Source organism: Pogona vitticeps, chromosome 4 (assembly GCF_051106095.1).
Source record: "Pogona vitticeps strain Pit_001003342236 chromosome 4, PviZW2.1, whole genome shotgun sequence".
In the NCBI taxonomy this organism is placed as follows: Eukaryota; Metazoa; Chordata; class Lepidosauria; order Squamata; family Agamidae; genus Pogona; species Pogona vitticeps.
This window is the reverse complement of record NC_135786.1, coordinates 176,933,496-176,950,276: the sequence shown is the minus strand read 5'-3', so window position 1 is coordinate 176,950,276 and position 16,781 is coordinate 176,933,496.

The window sequence follows — 16,781 nt, the reverse complement described above, 5'->3', positions numbered from 1 at the left end:
TCATCTTCTGCCAGGCTACACAGATCATGGCATTCAGCTAACCTTGCCACAGAATTTTGATTCCCTCTATCTTTAGTATACAATACACCCACCACTGTCTTGTTTGATCTCTGTCCTGCAGTCCATGAAAGGTTAGAGGCTGTGTTTTGTATGCTAGTAAAGACATTGTGAAAATGACAAGTTTAGAGTTCGCAAAACCTATGAGGCTTAGAAGTCATAAAACTGAATTTTGGATGCTAGTGGCAGCCATCGGGTAGTGTAGGAGTGGCTATAAAAGCAGAAAGTAGTAAATCAAACCATTGTAAGTCAGGATCTACTGTACATTTCAACAGTCTTAAAAACCATCCTGTAAGCCAAGAATGGGAAATTTCTGAGGATTTGCAGGGAGCAGGAAGTCACAGCCCTTTGTGACTTCTCCAGACCTTGAACTCTGATGAAACTGCATCCTCCAAAGAGCAAACCATACCCCTACAAATAGCAAGAGGTGCAACTTGCCCTATATATGTAATTCTGACTCCTCCAAGGTCCTTCCTTAGAATTAGGAAGTGATGGGTCACTTCTGGTTTCTAAAATGAAAACAAAACCTTTGTGCCCTTGGTTTGATTTGTCCCTTTGGGGGGGGACTCACTTTGGAGCAGTTCTGAGTTGAATGATTATGGGAACTGAAGGAGAGCTTTCTGGGAAACTTGTAGACAGTATTTGGATCAAGGCTCTAGTCCCCCCCACATCTGGTTGTAGACTAAATTACTATTTTTTTCCTCATAGTTGACAAAGGTAGGCACTGGGATTTTGATTGGCCTGATGTCATCTGAAAATTTTGAACCAGAGATGCTCTAGCTCACTGCTCATTTAGGTAATCATTATAAGAGAAGCTTAAATGATGACCTAAATTGAAAGAATTTAAAAAGAGGGTACAAGGCCATGGGGATTACTGCTCCTGTAAGCCATGGCCAAAACTCCTTACCAACAGTGTCTCTGACAGAAAATGTTCAAGTTTATTTCTGCATTTGGCTGGTATTTGAAAAGTCTCTTTGCATTTCCTGGTGTCCTTGTATACAGGGGTCTTTTGCATGAAGAGGCCTTAGCATACTGATGTGAAGGAGCTCTTTTCTTTAGCATTGGTGTGCAGGTAGACCATTCCCCTGTGCTTGCCAAATGCTCTAATTAAAAGGATGCATTTCTGCTATGTTGTTGTTTAGTCGTTAAGTCTAAACATTTTTGCTATAAGTGATGGCAAATAGGGAGTGACTGAAGCTCACATCTGCAAGCAGATTAAGCCATATGGCATGGCTGGGACCACCCTTCCACATGCTTTCAATGTATGCCAATTGTCTTGTTAAACAAACTCTGTTGAAGATATGGATTCTGGATTTGCAGATTTCAGTTTGTTACTATTTCTGTATTTGATTGCTTATACTGTCTACTTATAACTGGATGTGGGATAGCTCAAGAGTGCCTCCCACAACACATGTAGCCATGTTTAAGCCATATTTAAGATACCCAAGCATGAGTACTGTAATTGCTTTTCACACAACCTACCAAGCAAACAATGCTGTTTTTCACAGAACAATGCCAACTTACGGAATTGTCTGACCTCTACTGTGATATTTAATTATATAAAAGGGGAAATAGACAAAATAAGAGTGTTTAACAACAGGTTAAATATGTTTATTTTTTGTTTGGGGTCAGAGTTTGGGGTGTTCTATGGCTTTAATTTAAAAATAATAAACTTCTTATGAAGCAGCAGTTAGAAATGGTTCCAGCAGGAACCTACAGAGCAGATGGAACTACAGTCTCCCTTAATAGGAGATCACCCCTTATTTGATAGATTATCTCATCTGGCACTAATTATTTCAATACATTAACCTCAGGGACTCTGGTAGATTAGAAGAATAAAATATTTCTGTTTACTCATAGACCTTCTATAAAAACAAAGATCATATTTTTGTAGAAATGTTAACTTTTACATTACTGAGCTTAACTGCTTAATTTACTTCATTATTAACTGACTGACCCATTGCATTGCTGACAGAACACTTCACTCTAGCTGTTCACTTCTGACCCCATAACTAATACTGATAGAACATTAACTGAGCTCTGACTGGAAAAAGGCAGGAAAAAGAGTCTGAGGTAAACTATTGGCTGTTACTGAGTTGACTGACAGCAACCCCAGTCCAGAAAGGTCCATCTCAGCTAAAAACGCCTTAAAGGCATCATATGAACATGCAATATATCCAATAAAACCAAAGCATTGTAAGGCAAGACTACCTGGAATCATTGTAAACCAGGGTCTTGGAAGAGTACCATCCCATTCCAGAAGGCCTTGTGGCATCTTAGGTGCAGTACAATTAATATATGAGCTCCTTTCTGATTATGAAAACATGCCATGTTCCTTCTTCCAAATGATTTCTAACTAAGAGGTATATCCCTATAGGACAACACTCCAGATCAGAGTATGCTAATCTTAATTGCCAGTGGATGTTCTCTTTATCAAGAGACCACTTTGTTATATGCTTATAAGGCAGCAGATGGTAGATGTAATATATCTCAATGTATTGAAACTGGAATTAAAGTTCCCTGAGTACATGGCCTTGTAGAATCTTATGTTCAGTGTTACAGCTCATGTTTTCCTTAGGCATATTGCTGCTAAGAGATCTTCTGTCTAATTGTGGATTTGTGTACTTACGATTAAGAATATATCGAGTTATATTTTGGGAAGTTGGGGTATAGGCTGCGCTTTAATGTTGATCCAGAGTGGCCACATGACACTATGACACATCATCAAAGGGATTTGTATTCTTTCATTCTGGTTTTGCTACTTGCAGTAGCATTTAATCTGCTTTGATAGATTTGAACGAAATGAAAATGGAATGTAATATTGTAGCCTCTTATTTTGAAACGTGACAAAAACAATTTTTAAAAAACAGAAGTCTACTGAGCATGCAGACATGACATACTACTAAACAAACACTTAAATAAAACACAAAGGTCTTATGCTTCTGTATTGTCTTATGCTTCTGTTGACAGACTTTCATTGTGCAGCAAGGTGGAGTGTAATTTCCAGCTACAAATATTGTCCCCTCTCCAAATATGGAGACATTCTCCCTATGACTCTCGTTATCTGCTTTTGTCATATCAAATAGTCAAAAATAAGTGAACGTGAGACAAGAACAATTAATGGAACAACAATAACAAAAAGAGTCAGTGTCTCAGGGACAACATTGAAACCAGGATCAGGCCAGGCAATCAAATGGCAGCACTGATGTTAGTTCCTTACTTTTTGCTGAGGAAATTCACCAATAATTATTTCTTTTCAGTGTATTGGATCACCTTTGTGTAGTCCCAAATCATGCCTAAACAGATATCATTGACTAAGACTGCAGAAGCTAAGTTGAAAAGAAAGGAATGGTAGATATTGGTGCCTTAGTATAGCAGAAGCATTGACTTCCATATGTTCAGACACACTACCGACAGGCAGAGAAACAGAATGTTTGGCAATGGAAGACCTAAAAAAAGCAATTCTTAAGAAACCATAGTTCGTTCTTGGAAACCTTGTACTAAGAATGATTTGCCCTGTGCAATATAATTTATTTGGATGTCTATGATCATGTCAACACTAAGTATCAATTTTTGTTATTGTTACATGCTGTCTCGTTGCCTCCAACTTGTGGTGACCCTGTCAATGAGAGACCTCCAACTTATCTTGTCCTCAACAGCCATGCTCATATCTTGTAAAATTAAGCCTGTAATTTCATTTAGGGAGCCAATTCATCTATATTTAATCTTCCTCTTCTGCTGCCTTCAACTTTTCCCCGGATTATTGTCTTTTTCAGTGAATCTTGCCTTCTCATGATGTGCTCAAAGTAGAACAACCTCAGTTTCATCATTTTTGCCTCCAAAGATTGTTCAGGGTTGATTAGCTCTAGGATCGACTTGTTTGTCTTTCAGCAAAGCTCTCTTCCAGTGTCATATGCCCAATGGATTTCCTTATGATTTCTTGGACCTTCTGGAAGTGATCTCTTAAGTGTTTCTTCCATCGTATATTTAAGATTTTCTTTTTTTGTGCAGGAATTACTATCTCTTGTTTCATTTTGGATTGTCTTATCATAGGGTTTTCATGGTAAGGAAGGTTCAGCAGGGGGGTTACTTTTGCCACCTTCTGTGCAGTGCTAATAAAAATTACCTTGAGTGTCACCACCATTGCCTCCTCTGTTAGTGTCACCTTCAGCTACTGTTGCTGCCCAATAGACACTGATCAGCAGCTCAGGTAAAGAAACATTTACTGGAATAAATGAATTTCAAATGGCACTGACAAGAAGAGCACAGACTTAAGCTTTTGATTCAGAAACCACTGACAATTTTGATACTGTTGTGATCTCAGTACTGAAAGCTATTGTTTCACTTCAGGTGTTATCACTACCTTTGTGCCTGTGCTACTTTACTATGATTTGCTGCATGTTTTGAGTGAATTGTGCTACTTTAAGGTCTCTATACACCAATGTCATTTGTTATGTTTTTATGTTCTTCTTTGTTCTCAAAATGTTTCCGTTTACATACGTATTATATCCACCAGCTGTGAAATCTATTTCACGGATTGGTAAACTATTTTTTTTAAAGAATGTGTCTAATTCCATTTTTTTTTCAGATGTAATCCCAGAATACATTTCTTAGTCTTTGAGATAGCACAGAATACTTTGTTCTTTTTCCTACAAAAGACTAGCATGGTTAATTCACTGGATTACCACTCCCATTGAATTTAGAAATAACATGGATTTATTTCAAGGTGTACAGAGATGTTTGTGAGGCCCCTACATAATGTCAGCACAATAGCATTTATTCTTTGCTAACTATGCCTTCTCTGTTGGTCAGACAGAGAAGGAATAGTTGTGTTCAAGTTTCATGTTCACATCCTCTTATTTACTGATACCCTAATTTTACATAAACTGTTTTATGACTCAGTAGAAAGCAATCAATTGAAGATTCCTTTAAACTCATGGAGGCTTTAATTCTTTTGTGTTTTCTCAACCACATTTACTCACCAGGTGGCTTTCCCAAGTAAACAGTGTTACAATTAGTGGATGGAAAGAAAACTTTTGGGGAACAAACAGGCAAATTAGGTCAGTAACCTAAGGCTAAATGCTTTCTATTGTGGGTTTGCAATTATCTACATGTAGCTCACTATTAAATCAGTCAAGGATATGGTGATATCTATGCAAATGGATCACTATGTCCTGACTAGATAGCTTAGTGACTTGGATAGCTGGCTGAAAAGGCAAATACTGGGAGTTCAATTCCCTACTGTTCTTTTCAGGAGAAGAACCAGCCTGTATAGTTTTGTGTGAACTGCTCTGTACAAGAGCACCTCCAAAAGAAGAGAATGGCAGGCCATTTTTAGGTACTCCATGCTTAGAAAACCCTGGAAAGGGTCACCATATTTTGGAATCAGTTTCCCGCTATGTAATTTTTCCAGTTGGCTAGGTAGCTCAGTATCTGGCTATGGAACCAAGAAATCAGTTCCCCTCTGTGCCTCTTGGAAGAAAAGCCAGCCTTTATAACCTTGGGCAAGCTATATGGTCCCAGAAGAAAATGTGGAAAGGTTGCAGCAAGCCAGAATCAACATGATGCCATGCAATTATTGCTATGTACATAATTTGAACATCCTACACATCCAAGAGTCATGTGGCACCATTGATTGAAGGCTAACACATTTATTATATCTTGTGGAAAACAGTCTACTTTCTCAGATACACAAGGACTAATCTTAGAGGTTTAAGTATATATCCTGAGCAAATTATTGTGGGCAGGATATTGATCATGGGGCATGTCCACCTACAAAGACATTCAGAGCAAAATTAGAGACATTAATATTGACATTAACCACTGACAAACCTGCTGGCAGTAATACATACATCTAGAGCACAAGCAAGACACTTCACACACATAATGTGATAAGAATCTGTTATCTGGTAAGAAATGTCTGCTTAACATTATATTACTGTGATTCCCCTTTAAAGCTGATTCACATTATAATGATAGCTCCAGCTTCTAAATCAGTAGTGATCATTGAAACACTCATTAGAATTACTCATTAGCCAATTAAGCATGCAGCAGGACTGTTATAGAGGCTGAAGATGTGATGAGAAGTAATCATCACTATATCTTGTGGAGGACAGAATTTTGACATATCAAGATGTACACAGCCTATTGGCCCTGTCCTATAGCCTCTCACAGTGATGGTATCAACTCCCCTACTAGTTTTTTCAAGTCTATGCAGGCAGCCTGCAAAAATAACTAGTTTTAAAGCAGCCCAAACTTCCACTAGTCAAATGTTCATAACTAGTAGCTAAAAATAGCAGGCTATTTTTAAGCAGTGCTTTGAGAAAACAAATCTACTTTCAGGCTTTAAATCTCATATGGACATGAATTATTATATTCATTGCCCTAATTGTGTTGTCTTAAATAGTAAGGATGGCTCTGTAAAAGCAGCAGCTATGGGCTTTGATAGTGTTTTTGGCACTGTTCAGGGTGTTGCTTGGCATGTTTGATCTTCTCTCTGGGCACCAGAACAAGAATTAAATTGAGTTTAAGGGTTGGCAATTGAGCAGTTTAATATTTTTGAAACATCTGACCTATGCAATTCTTTCTTTTGAGCTTTGCCCCTTCTTCTTCTTCTTCTCAGTACTCAAGTCAAATCAGGCTTAGTGATGCTCCAAATCCAAACATTTATCAAAGTGCACATCCTCAATCACGAGGTTCCATAAATTTCTTTCGATAAAGGTCCTTTCAGAAGAATTTATCATATTAACCTAGCAGGGAAATTGCTTTGGAGAGTTCAATTTTTAAACCTGTTTCTTGATAGGTACTCAAACAAATATTTGTCTTAAAGAGCTACTGGGCACCACATACTATCAATCTTCACTTAGAATTAAACAGTCATTATTTTCATGTAGATTCCAGTGCATTTGGTGGGGCTTCTTATTACGTTAAGGAGTTGGGATTAAGGTGTATGGCAGACAGCCATAAACCAGCTTAACTGCCATAATAGCCCTTACTTTGGTTTAAACTGACAATGATATCAGCTGAAGTGAGTGCCCAGTCTTCCTGAACAGCACTACTGCACCAGAAAATTACTGACATGAAATATAGTAGAAGAAGTAACAGCATGTGTCCAGAGTGCAAGAGAATTCTTTCCTATCCATATGGTCCTAACAAAAGTACTCAGCATCACAAGAGTGAGAATAGCCCTTGAAGAGAGATATACAAAGCCTTCAAAGAAAGTTATGAAGTTGCCAAGGCTGGACATGTAGTCATCATTTGGTGTGAATGAAGCTATGGATTCTGGAAACCAGATTCCTCCTCATGCATTCTCACAAGGTGTTCTTCAGAAGAGGTGTAGGATGGTTGAACTGGGTCACCATTGCAACATATCCCTGTAGGTTTCCATCTAACAGATCATGTTAAGGTGCTTGGGAGAAGGGCTATGGTAGATCATATGCTTGCATACAGGAGGTTCTGATTTCAGTGTCCAGCATCTTCACATTGCCATACCCAGGACAGGAATGACTCCTGTATGTAAATGTGAGCACTTGTTGCTGCTAGTTGGAGTAGACAATACTAGCCTAGATGGACTTATTGCCAACCTAGTATAAGACAGCTTCCTATAGCAAAGAGGTAAGCAAGCATTAGAACAGCTCTCAAGCACTATTTATGGTGAAGAATTTGGAGCTACTATTACTGTTATGGAAACCTAGCTTCAGAAACAGCAGCTACAGAGAAAGTAGACGATGGCCAAAATCCTGTTGTTTAGCATAAACAACACTCCCATGGAATCATTCAATGGGCCCATTGAATCACTCGGGATTTAGTGAGTCAACTTCTCTGTAAGTTCAATTGATTCAAATGGACCTACTTTACTATGATTCACTATGCTAAGCAACAGGATGTGGGCGGATAAATAAGAACTGCCTTGTTAGAAGGCTAAATTTAAAAAAGCATAAGCAGAATGCTCTGGTGAGTGCTCTGCTTTGAAATTAAATGGGGTTTTCTCATTACACAAGACGTTAGTGGAATCTTCCTTGTACAACCAAGGGTAAACCCGCAATGATCTGAAAGACAGGTTAGGAACAGCGTCATGAAATCTCTGCTGAACGTGCTCTTGGGGATGAGAACTCTTAGAAACATAGCATTGTTACCTTTATTAGCAGTGTATATTGCCTGAGTTTCCATGCCAATGGAACTGAGAGTTTGAAGAATTTCCATAATACAAATAATTGTGTAGAGTTAAGGTGAGAGGCAAATAAGGAATGTCTGTAGAGGCCTAGATATATGAAAAGTATTTAACAAATGTTAAGACCTCTTGCAGAAGTTCTTTCCACATAATATATTTCATTGTCATCATGCTGATGAGGAGTCATAAAGTTTCTATCTGGTCTCAAGCTTACACTTTTGAATATCTGTAGGAACTGAGTTCTTTGCTAGAGATGGGGATATTCATATATGAATATGAATATCCCCGATGCAGCTGGACCTAATGAAAGTACAGCCCTTGAAACCGAACTGTCCACTCACGTGTCTTGCTGTGGTGTCCGTCCCACTCGTCCTTCCAATCGTGCCTGGAGCTCCGCTCTCTTCCTGCTCAGCTGGCTATCAGCAGCCATGTGGGGAGATTTGTCCTCCCGCCCCCTGCCTGGAGTGGCCAGCCAAGTGGGAAGAGAGCAGAGCTTCTGGCACCAATGGAAGGATGAGTGGGACTGGCTCCACAGCAAGATGCACAAGTGGACGGTCTGGTGTCGTTAAGTCCAGCTACTTCAGGGGTATTTCAGATATGGATATCTCTATCTCTATTCTTTGCAGTTGCTATTGATTAGGAATGTACATGGAATTTTGGTTTCTTTGGGGGTGTATGCTTTGTTTGCCTTTTTTTTTTCTTTTATGCACTGCTCCCTTTGTTTACCACAAATGGGGTGTGTGCTATTTTGAGTCATTTTATTTCATTCTTCTCCCCTTCCCTATTTGGTGGTGGAGAGGAAAAAGGAGAAGGAGGGGAAAGTGGAGCTGGTGGAAAAAAGAGTTATATGAGGCAAAAGAAAAAGTAAGGGTGAGAGTGGGGCTGGTGAGACTAGGAGGCTCATGGCAAGGGAAGGCAAGACAAGGGGAGGGGAGGGAGAAAGCATAGTTGGCAGTGCAGGAAGGCACACGGTGGTGAGGGTGAGGGGTTAGGAGGAGGGGACAGACTGGGGTTGTTGAGGCAACAAGAAAATTCATGGTAGCAGCAGTGAGGCAAGGTGAATGAAGGTCAAGAGCAGCATGAGGCAAGAAGGCATAAAATGGCTGCAGCAAGAGAAGTAAACTGTCCTGGGCAATTCAGGTGAAGGAAATGTTTAAAGAAAGGAGAAAATACATACAAAGAACCAAGTGTTTTCCTGTTTTGTTTAAATGAATCTTTTGTGTTTAAGAGTCTCTCTTCCAGGAATCTACAAAAGAACCTAAAAGCAAAAGTAAGAGCATCTTTTTATTTTTTTTTCCTTTCAATTTTATACAAAAACTCCATCTATTGATCCACTTGTATGCATCCATGCCTCTGTTTTTCAAAGTTTTCTATTTTCTTTTAGAATGTATTCCTAAGGTAAGCAGCAGACACTCTTCTGATATAAACTCCTGCTTGGCTCTTGTCAGGAGTGTGGAAGTACTGGCAGACTCCGCTCCCTCCCCCTCCACCACTTTTATCTATTTGGTTTGAATTGCCATTAGTGAATATCTACTACTCCGGGCAGTTTATAGAATAAAACATGAAACCCCCCAACCCTCCCTCTGCTCCAGACCAATATATCAACACAATCAACATGGCAATCCACCAACTAGAACAGTTAGCAAAACAGAAAATACCTAAATTTAAAAAATAATATTAACGACATCTGGGGATACATTCTTAAATAGAATTCTGTCTTTATTCATTTTCTAAATATTAGGAGGGACAGAGCTTCAATTGGAAGCTTGTTTCTGTAACAGAGTCAGGCTTGGAAATTTTCCTGAACATTTTGTACAGGGGCCTGCATGCTGAAATGTTCAGCTTGCTGGGGGGAATGGGGCATAGGTAGGCTAGCCCATTCCGTGGTGGGTAGTGCGGAAGGAACTAGAATCGGTGAGTGCCCATGGAATACAATGGAGGTGATAGCTCATCTGACTTTGAGGCACTGTGGATTGTGAGGTTACAGTGCCAGGAGGAAGGACATGCTGGCTTGACATGTTTTCAATGAACTGTGGCCTTAGTTTAACCCAGTGGTTCTTAACCTTTTTGAAAGAAATGCCCCCTTGAGCCATTGAGGAAGTTATCATTGCCCCCCTTCCCACAGCGATATTTATTTACTTATTTATTTATTCATTCAAGAAAGACACTTAAATCCAATGACCCCCTGAAAATAAATTTCAATTGCAAGAAAATGAAATGCCCGAAAAAAACAGTAACATTTAATGATTTAATTACAAGTGAATTTTAAGACGCAAAAAAAAATATTAAAAGGTCATAAAAACAAAATACAATACAAGAAATAAAAGTTCAAGACAAAAACTCTGAAATTAAATTAAGATTCGAGGAAAATATATATTCATGCACACTATAAAGAGGGTTAAAAAGATACAACCTTCAGAACACGGCCAAAGAGCCCAAAAAACCCACAACAACCATTAGATCCCAGCCGTGAAAGCCTTTGCGAATGCGTGTTGGTAGCTTCGATGACACTGTCCATCCATCTCATCTTCTGTCGCCCCCTTCTCCTCCTGCCCTCACACTTTCCTAACATCAGGGTCTTTTCCAGGGAGTCTTTTCTTCTCATGAGATGGCCAAAGTACTGGAGCCTCAGCTTCAAGATCTGTCCTTCCAGTGAGCACTCTGAGTTGATTTCCTTCAACATGGATAGGTTTGTTCTTGCCGTCCAGGGGATTCTCAAGAGTCTCCTCCAGCACCACTATTCAAAGCATCAATTCTTGACTCCCTACTTTAGCATTCCAATCCCCTAGAATGAGAAGAACATCTTTCTTTGGTGTCAGTTCTAGAAGGTGTTGTAAGTCTTCATAGAATTGGTCAATTTCAGTCTCCTCAGCATAGGTGGTTGGTGCATAAACTTGGATTATTGTGATGTTGAAAGGTCTGCCTTGGATTCGTATTGAAATCATTCTATCATTTTTGAGATTATATCCCATTACAGCTTTTCCCACTCTTTTGCTAACTGTGAGGGGTACTCCATTTCTTCTATGGGATTCTTGCCCACAATGGTAGATATGATAATCATCTGAACTGCATTCACCCATTCCCGTCCACTTTAGTTCACTGACACCCAGGATGTTGATGTTTATTCTTGCCATCTCCTGTTTGACCACATCCAGTTTACTAAGGTTCATAGATCTTACATTCAAGGTTCCTATGCAATATTTTTCTTTGCAGCATCGGACTTTCCTTTCACTTCCAGGCACATCCACAGCTGAGCATCCTTTCAGGTTTGGCCCAACCACTTCATTAGCTCTGGAGCTACTTGTACTTGTCCTCCACTCTTCCTCAGTAACATGTTGGACGCCTTCCGACCTGAGGGGCTCATCTTCCAGCGTCATATCTTTTAGCCTTTTGTTTCTGTTCATGGGGTTTTCTTGGCAAAGATATTGGAGTGGCATTGGCAATGCCTGCTCCAGGTGGATCGTGTTTATTCAGAACTCTCCATTATGACCTGTCTGTCTTGTGTGTCCCTGCACGGCATAGTCCATACTGTAGCTTCTTTGAATTACTTATTTATTTATTTATTTATTTATTGGACTTATATACCGCCCCATAGCGCTACAAGCACTCTCCGGGCGGTTTACAATTTTTAATTATAAAGGCTACACATTGCCCCCCCAGCAAGCTGGGTACTCATTTTACCGACCTCGGAAGGATGGAAGGCTGAGTCAACCTTGAGCCGGCTACCTGGGATTTGAACCCCAGGTCGTGAGCACAGTTTTAGCTGCAGTACAGCGTTTTAACCACTGCGCCATTCACCACGACAAGGCAGCACATTTTCACATTATCTTTCCAGAAGATTTTGAGAAGAATTTTCAAGTTTTATGCCAATCACTTTGCAGTCCTAAGGGTTTTACAATAGTCAGAAAGTAATGAGTAAATAAGACTCTTTGCAACATTTACTCACACAAATTACTTTGGGGGAGGAGGGTTACAACAACATCCATAACGAATTACTGTACCTTAAAAACAACTTTCCAAGTACCCAACAGAACAATAAACAACTGAACTGCTGAATAGCTCAATGAGAGATGGCGCGCCACCCCAAACTGACCCGTTTCTTTCCTCGCTTCCATTGCAATGGGTGGAAGGTAAACCAAGGGCAGGGGATTGTGGGAGTTGTACTCTAAACCTTGTGGAGCGCCCCCCCCGCCACCCCTTCTTGAAGCAAACTGTTATACTCAAGCCACTGACATGCTGCCTTTTCGCCTTCACTGAACGAATCCTCAGGGTTCAAGGAGAAAGAGGAGCGGCTGACTTTCCACAGTGCGCTTGCTTAAATCTCTCTATGACAGCCCCGTGGATTTTGCCCTCAGCGCTCTCAGTTCAGCTTGAGAGCTTTCTCTCCCAGAGGATTTACACATAGAGGCACATCACACCCATGTACATGGAAGACAGGGGAAGATCTCAAGTCCAATGTCCCTCAAAGCCATTTAAAGTCAGCCAGGCGAACTTTCTTCCCCCCTGATAGCCAGCCAGCCACAACAGGACAACAAGAAAAGCCAGAAAAGCTGCCAAATTCCACCCACCCAGGATGACCCGAGCCAGCCCCGTCCCTAGAAATCCTGCCGCGCCACCCCAAACTGACCCGTTTCTCTCCACACTTCCCTTGAAACAGGCGGGAAGGTGGGCAAGAAGGCAGGATGGACAAACATGGCTCGTCTCTCCCTCCCCACCCAGGTGCAAGGCAGCACTTCACCAAGCAACAGACCCTTTCCTTCCATCCAATCCACACTTGGTGCTCCCCTAAGGGAGAAAGGCGAGAAGTGGCAGGCAGAAAAGCTGGATTGTCTGGCGGTGGTGGCACCGGATCCACTGCCAGCACTGTCGCTGCAGCCACCTTCACAGGTTTGGCTTGCTCCAGTGCCCCCCTACCACTCCCCTTTTGTTCTTTCACCCCCACGCTGCCCCCCTGAAAAATGAAATCGCCCCTGGGGGGGCATTATTGCCCATGTTAAGAACCACTGGTTTAACCCATCTTGCCTCTTTATTCTGGGGTGGGAGGGCAATGTATCTGCATGCACACTGACAAAATGATATCCACATCTCACTATGAAGAACATTTGTCAACACCTAGGTGCAGTACCAACTGCAACCAACATGAATTTGACACAACTCCGGGAGGCAATGGAAGATAGGAGGGCCTGGCGTGCTCTGGTCCATGGGGTCACGAAGAGTCGGACACGACTATACGACTAAACGATGACAACAAGATGCAATACATTTTGAAATATTCTCTCCCCCCCCCATTTCCAATTGCATTGAAAATCTGTCTTGATTTAGTTTTAGAAGATCTTGTCTGGATGAAATCTCTATGAGGCACTATTCAGTTTCAAACAATTTTGTTTTCTTAAATGAACAGTTGTTGTCAATTTTATACGACCTCATCTTCTCTGAGTTATAGTTTCTTGGAGACAATGATAGAGTTTGATATTTTCCCTGAGTCTGGCTCAAACTAATAATGGCCAGTGTAAGCTTTGTTAGGAAAGCAGGCACAGAATCATGAAATCCTTTGACAATGTAAATGTTTTGTAGATGTAATGAGCTGAAAACCTATAATTGGCATGGTTATTCCTATGCAAATATGGTGTCCTCCAAGGCATACATGTGACATACTTGTCAATAAGTTTTTCCCAACCTGTAGAAATTATATATATATTTCAAGCAATTCTGTGGGAAAAAAGAAAGAGAAAACATTGCCTGTGAGAATTTACTGGGGATAATTGCTAATTTAATTTGGGTGATGATAAAACCCAAATGCTGAGGAAATCTTGGCTCACATGAGAAAAATATATATTAGCACAGATAACAGTCATCACCGATGGCAAGTGCATTCATAATATCTAATGTATCTTGTCCCGGTGGATGGCAAAGTTGACAGAAACTGACTAATGAGACCATTGTTTTCAGTCTCAATTTCTTACCTGAAAATGTAATTGTAGCCGACATTTATTTTTTTAAAAAATAAATCTTAAAGCAAGTGTCAAGGCAATTTCCATGCCATTGCAACAGGTCTGTCTTCCATAAACTATGGGGGAATCTCTGCACTTAAAATGAGTGCAGATTAAAAATCTAAGTTTGCAGGAAAGTTAAAGTTTAATATTTTCAGTTAATGAACTGAAAACAGTTTAGAATGAGCTCAATTGACAGAGACATATTTTACCAATTAACAAATATATTACAGGTACAAGTGATTTGTCAGCTCACTTCACAATATGCCTTCAAGCTAATGGCACACTTTAATATAGCTGATTATGTGTTGAGTAAGTGATGCTAAGGGGACGGAGCTGATCAAGTACAGTATCTGGAGCCTGAGAGAGGAGGAACAGGAGGAAGAGGAACAGGAGAAACTTTGAAAATCTAAAACTATTGCCTGGGAAAGAATAAAAGAATTAATTCAAAAGCTGCCATCAATACAAATACCCAAACATTTTGGCCCTTGTTTTTCATTTGAGAATATTATAGAGAATTTTTAGCACGTGTATTAAAATGTTGGCACATACATGACATGACTACCAAATTATAGGCGAGTCCCAAGTCCCAAGCTCTCGCAGTCATGAAGACAGCAAGAACCCGGCCAGCGCAAATTGTTGACTGTTTGGTCCGGGAACGGGCCCAGCAGATCTTCTCCTCCAAGCAATGTAACTGCACAATCTGCAGCACTGGGAGATCAGATGAGCTATACATTGCCTGTGGTTGTGAGGGGGACTCACCGAATCCTGGTTTATTTGCACTACCTGCCACAGCATAGGGACTAGCAACACTAAGTCCCATGCCTGCCAACCAGTCTCTGAGTCTCCATAGGCAGCCCCCCTCCCGGATGTTCTTAATCTATAACTCCAAATCTCTGTCTGAGAGGTGCACTCCATCGTGCTACATAACTCCAGTCATGCCATGCTCCTTTCATGGTGACGATTGAGCAATCCAAGACGACTGTACAGTGCCCAATGCCCTTCACCGTTAACACTCTTCCATGCAGTGTTAACCTACTGGCCATACCAGCACAGATCAGGCCTCTCCATCTGGTGAACATTCACCAATCCAAGGCCATTGAGCACTGCTTGATACACTTCACTATCAACACTTCCATGCAGTGTTAATGTGCTGGGCATTCCAAAAGAGCTCAGGCCAAATCACACCGATTCATGGCCATTACATCCAGTTTTGCGTCCTTTTCTGTTTACACTCCTCCGCGCAGTGTTAACTCACTGAACTTGGCAATCTGATCTCCATGCAAGCCTTGGGATGGTCATGGACCATATAATGCCCATAACAGGGTCCTTTGCCCTCAGGAGTCTGAGGTCACGTAGTATCAATATCAAGGCCATTCAACTGGAATGGCCCGATCATCACCCCCCAAGTGTATTAACACCACAATTGGAATTTGCAAGCCATGCTGCTAATCACCATAACATGTAGCTACCTCACCATCGCTACCAGACCTGCAATGACAAAAAGAACCAGGTGCCTGCCCACACATGAAGGAGTGTTCCAACATATTCATGATAAGTTATTGAATGACCACTTTCCAGCCTTTGAATACCTTTGGGATGGTAGACTAGGGTGGCTGCAGTTAAAACATCACCCATTCTATTAGAACATGTACCAAACATTCAACCCTGAAATCCCCAACTAATGCAATGACATGTCTATAATCTTCCATGACTGATACTCTGTTAAAGAAGAACATCTTAGTGCCCAAGGAAGTAATCCTGTCAATGCCCTCTGACTTTGAAATATGCACCTCCCGCTCTTACTGGGCATTGCCCCACTATAGAACCTGGTGCTGGAGTAAGATCGCCACCTCCACCTCGCTGGTCATCTTGGATCGGTGAATGTGCATCCTGACCATAGTATCCTCTCGCCTAGCATGCTGCCACTGTAGTGCTACCTTAGTCAGGTCCATCTTTCCTGTAGATACCAGTTCACGAAGCCTTATTGCATCAATTTATGTTAACAGTGATGCCGCCCTAAATAACGCTGCCTCGTACCCATCCCTATAGATAGCAAGCCATCAACAGTCAATTTTACAATACTAGGGATATGGGTACCCTTGTATCCTAGACCCGACTCCTTTCTATACTCCCGCCTGCAAACAGCTTCCTAATGCCCAAGTCAGAGGTATGATCCTGATCTCCCTAAGTTGGGGCCTGAAAAGCCCTTGTTGTTGAGATGGGCAGAGCAATGGGCAGCAGGAACAGGGGAGTTCTCAGGGCTCTGAGAACCCCTGGGTTTTACTCCAAGTCAGTGGACCCCCCAGGGAAAGAGGGGGCAAGTGCCAGCCTGTGCTCGAGACTAGAGCTTTTGGGGTCTAACCTCCATTTTCTCTTTTGCCTCGTGTTTTTTTGTCTGACCTCCAGTTTATTGCAGATTTAATGTTGTTGTTTTGTTTAAAAATTGCTGGGCTTCCTGTGCTTGCTGTTTCTTTGTTGATCGGGCTCCCCTCTTCTTCCATTGGATTACCTTTTAAACCCATTTTTTAGGAGATATTATGCCTTTATTCTTTTAAAATTTT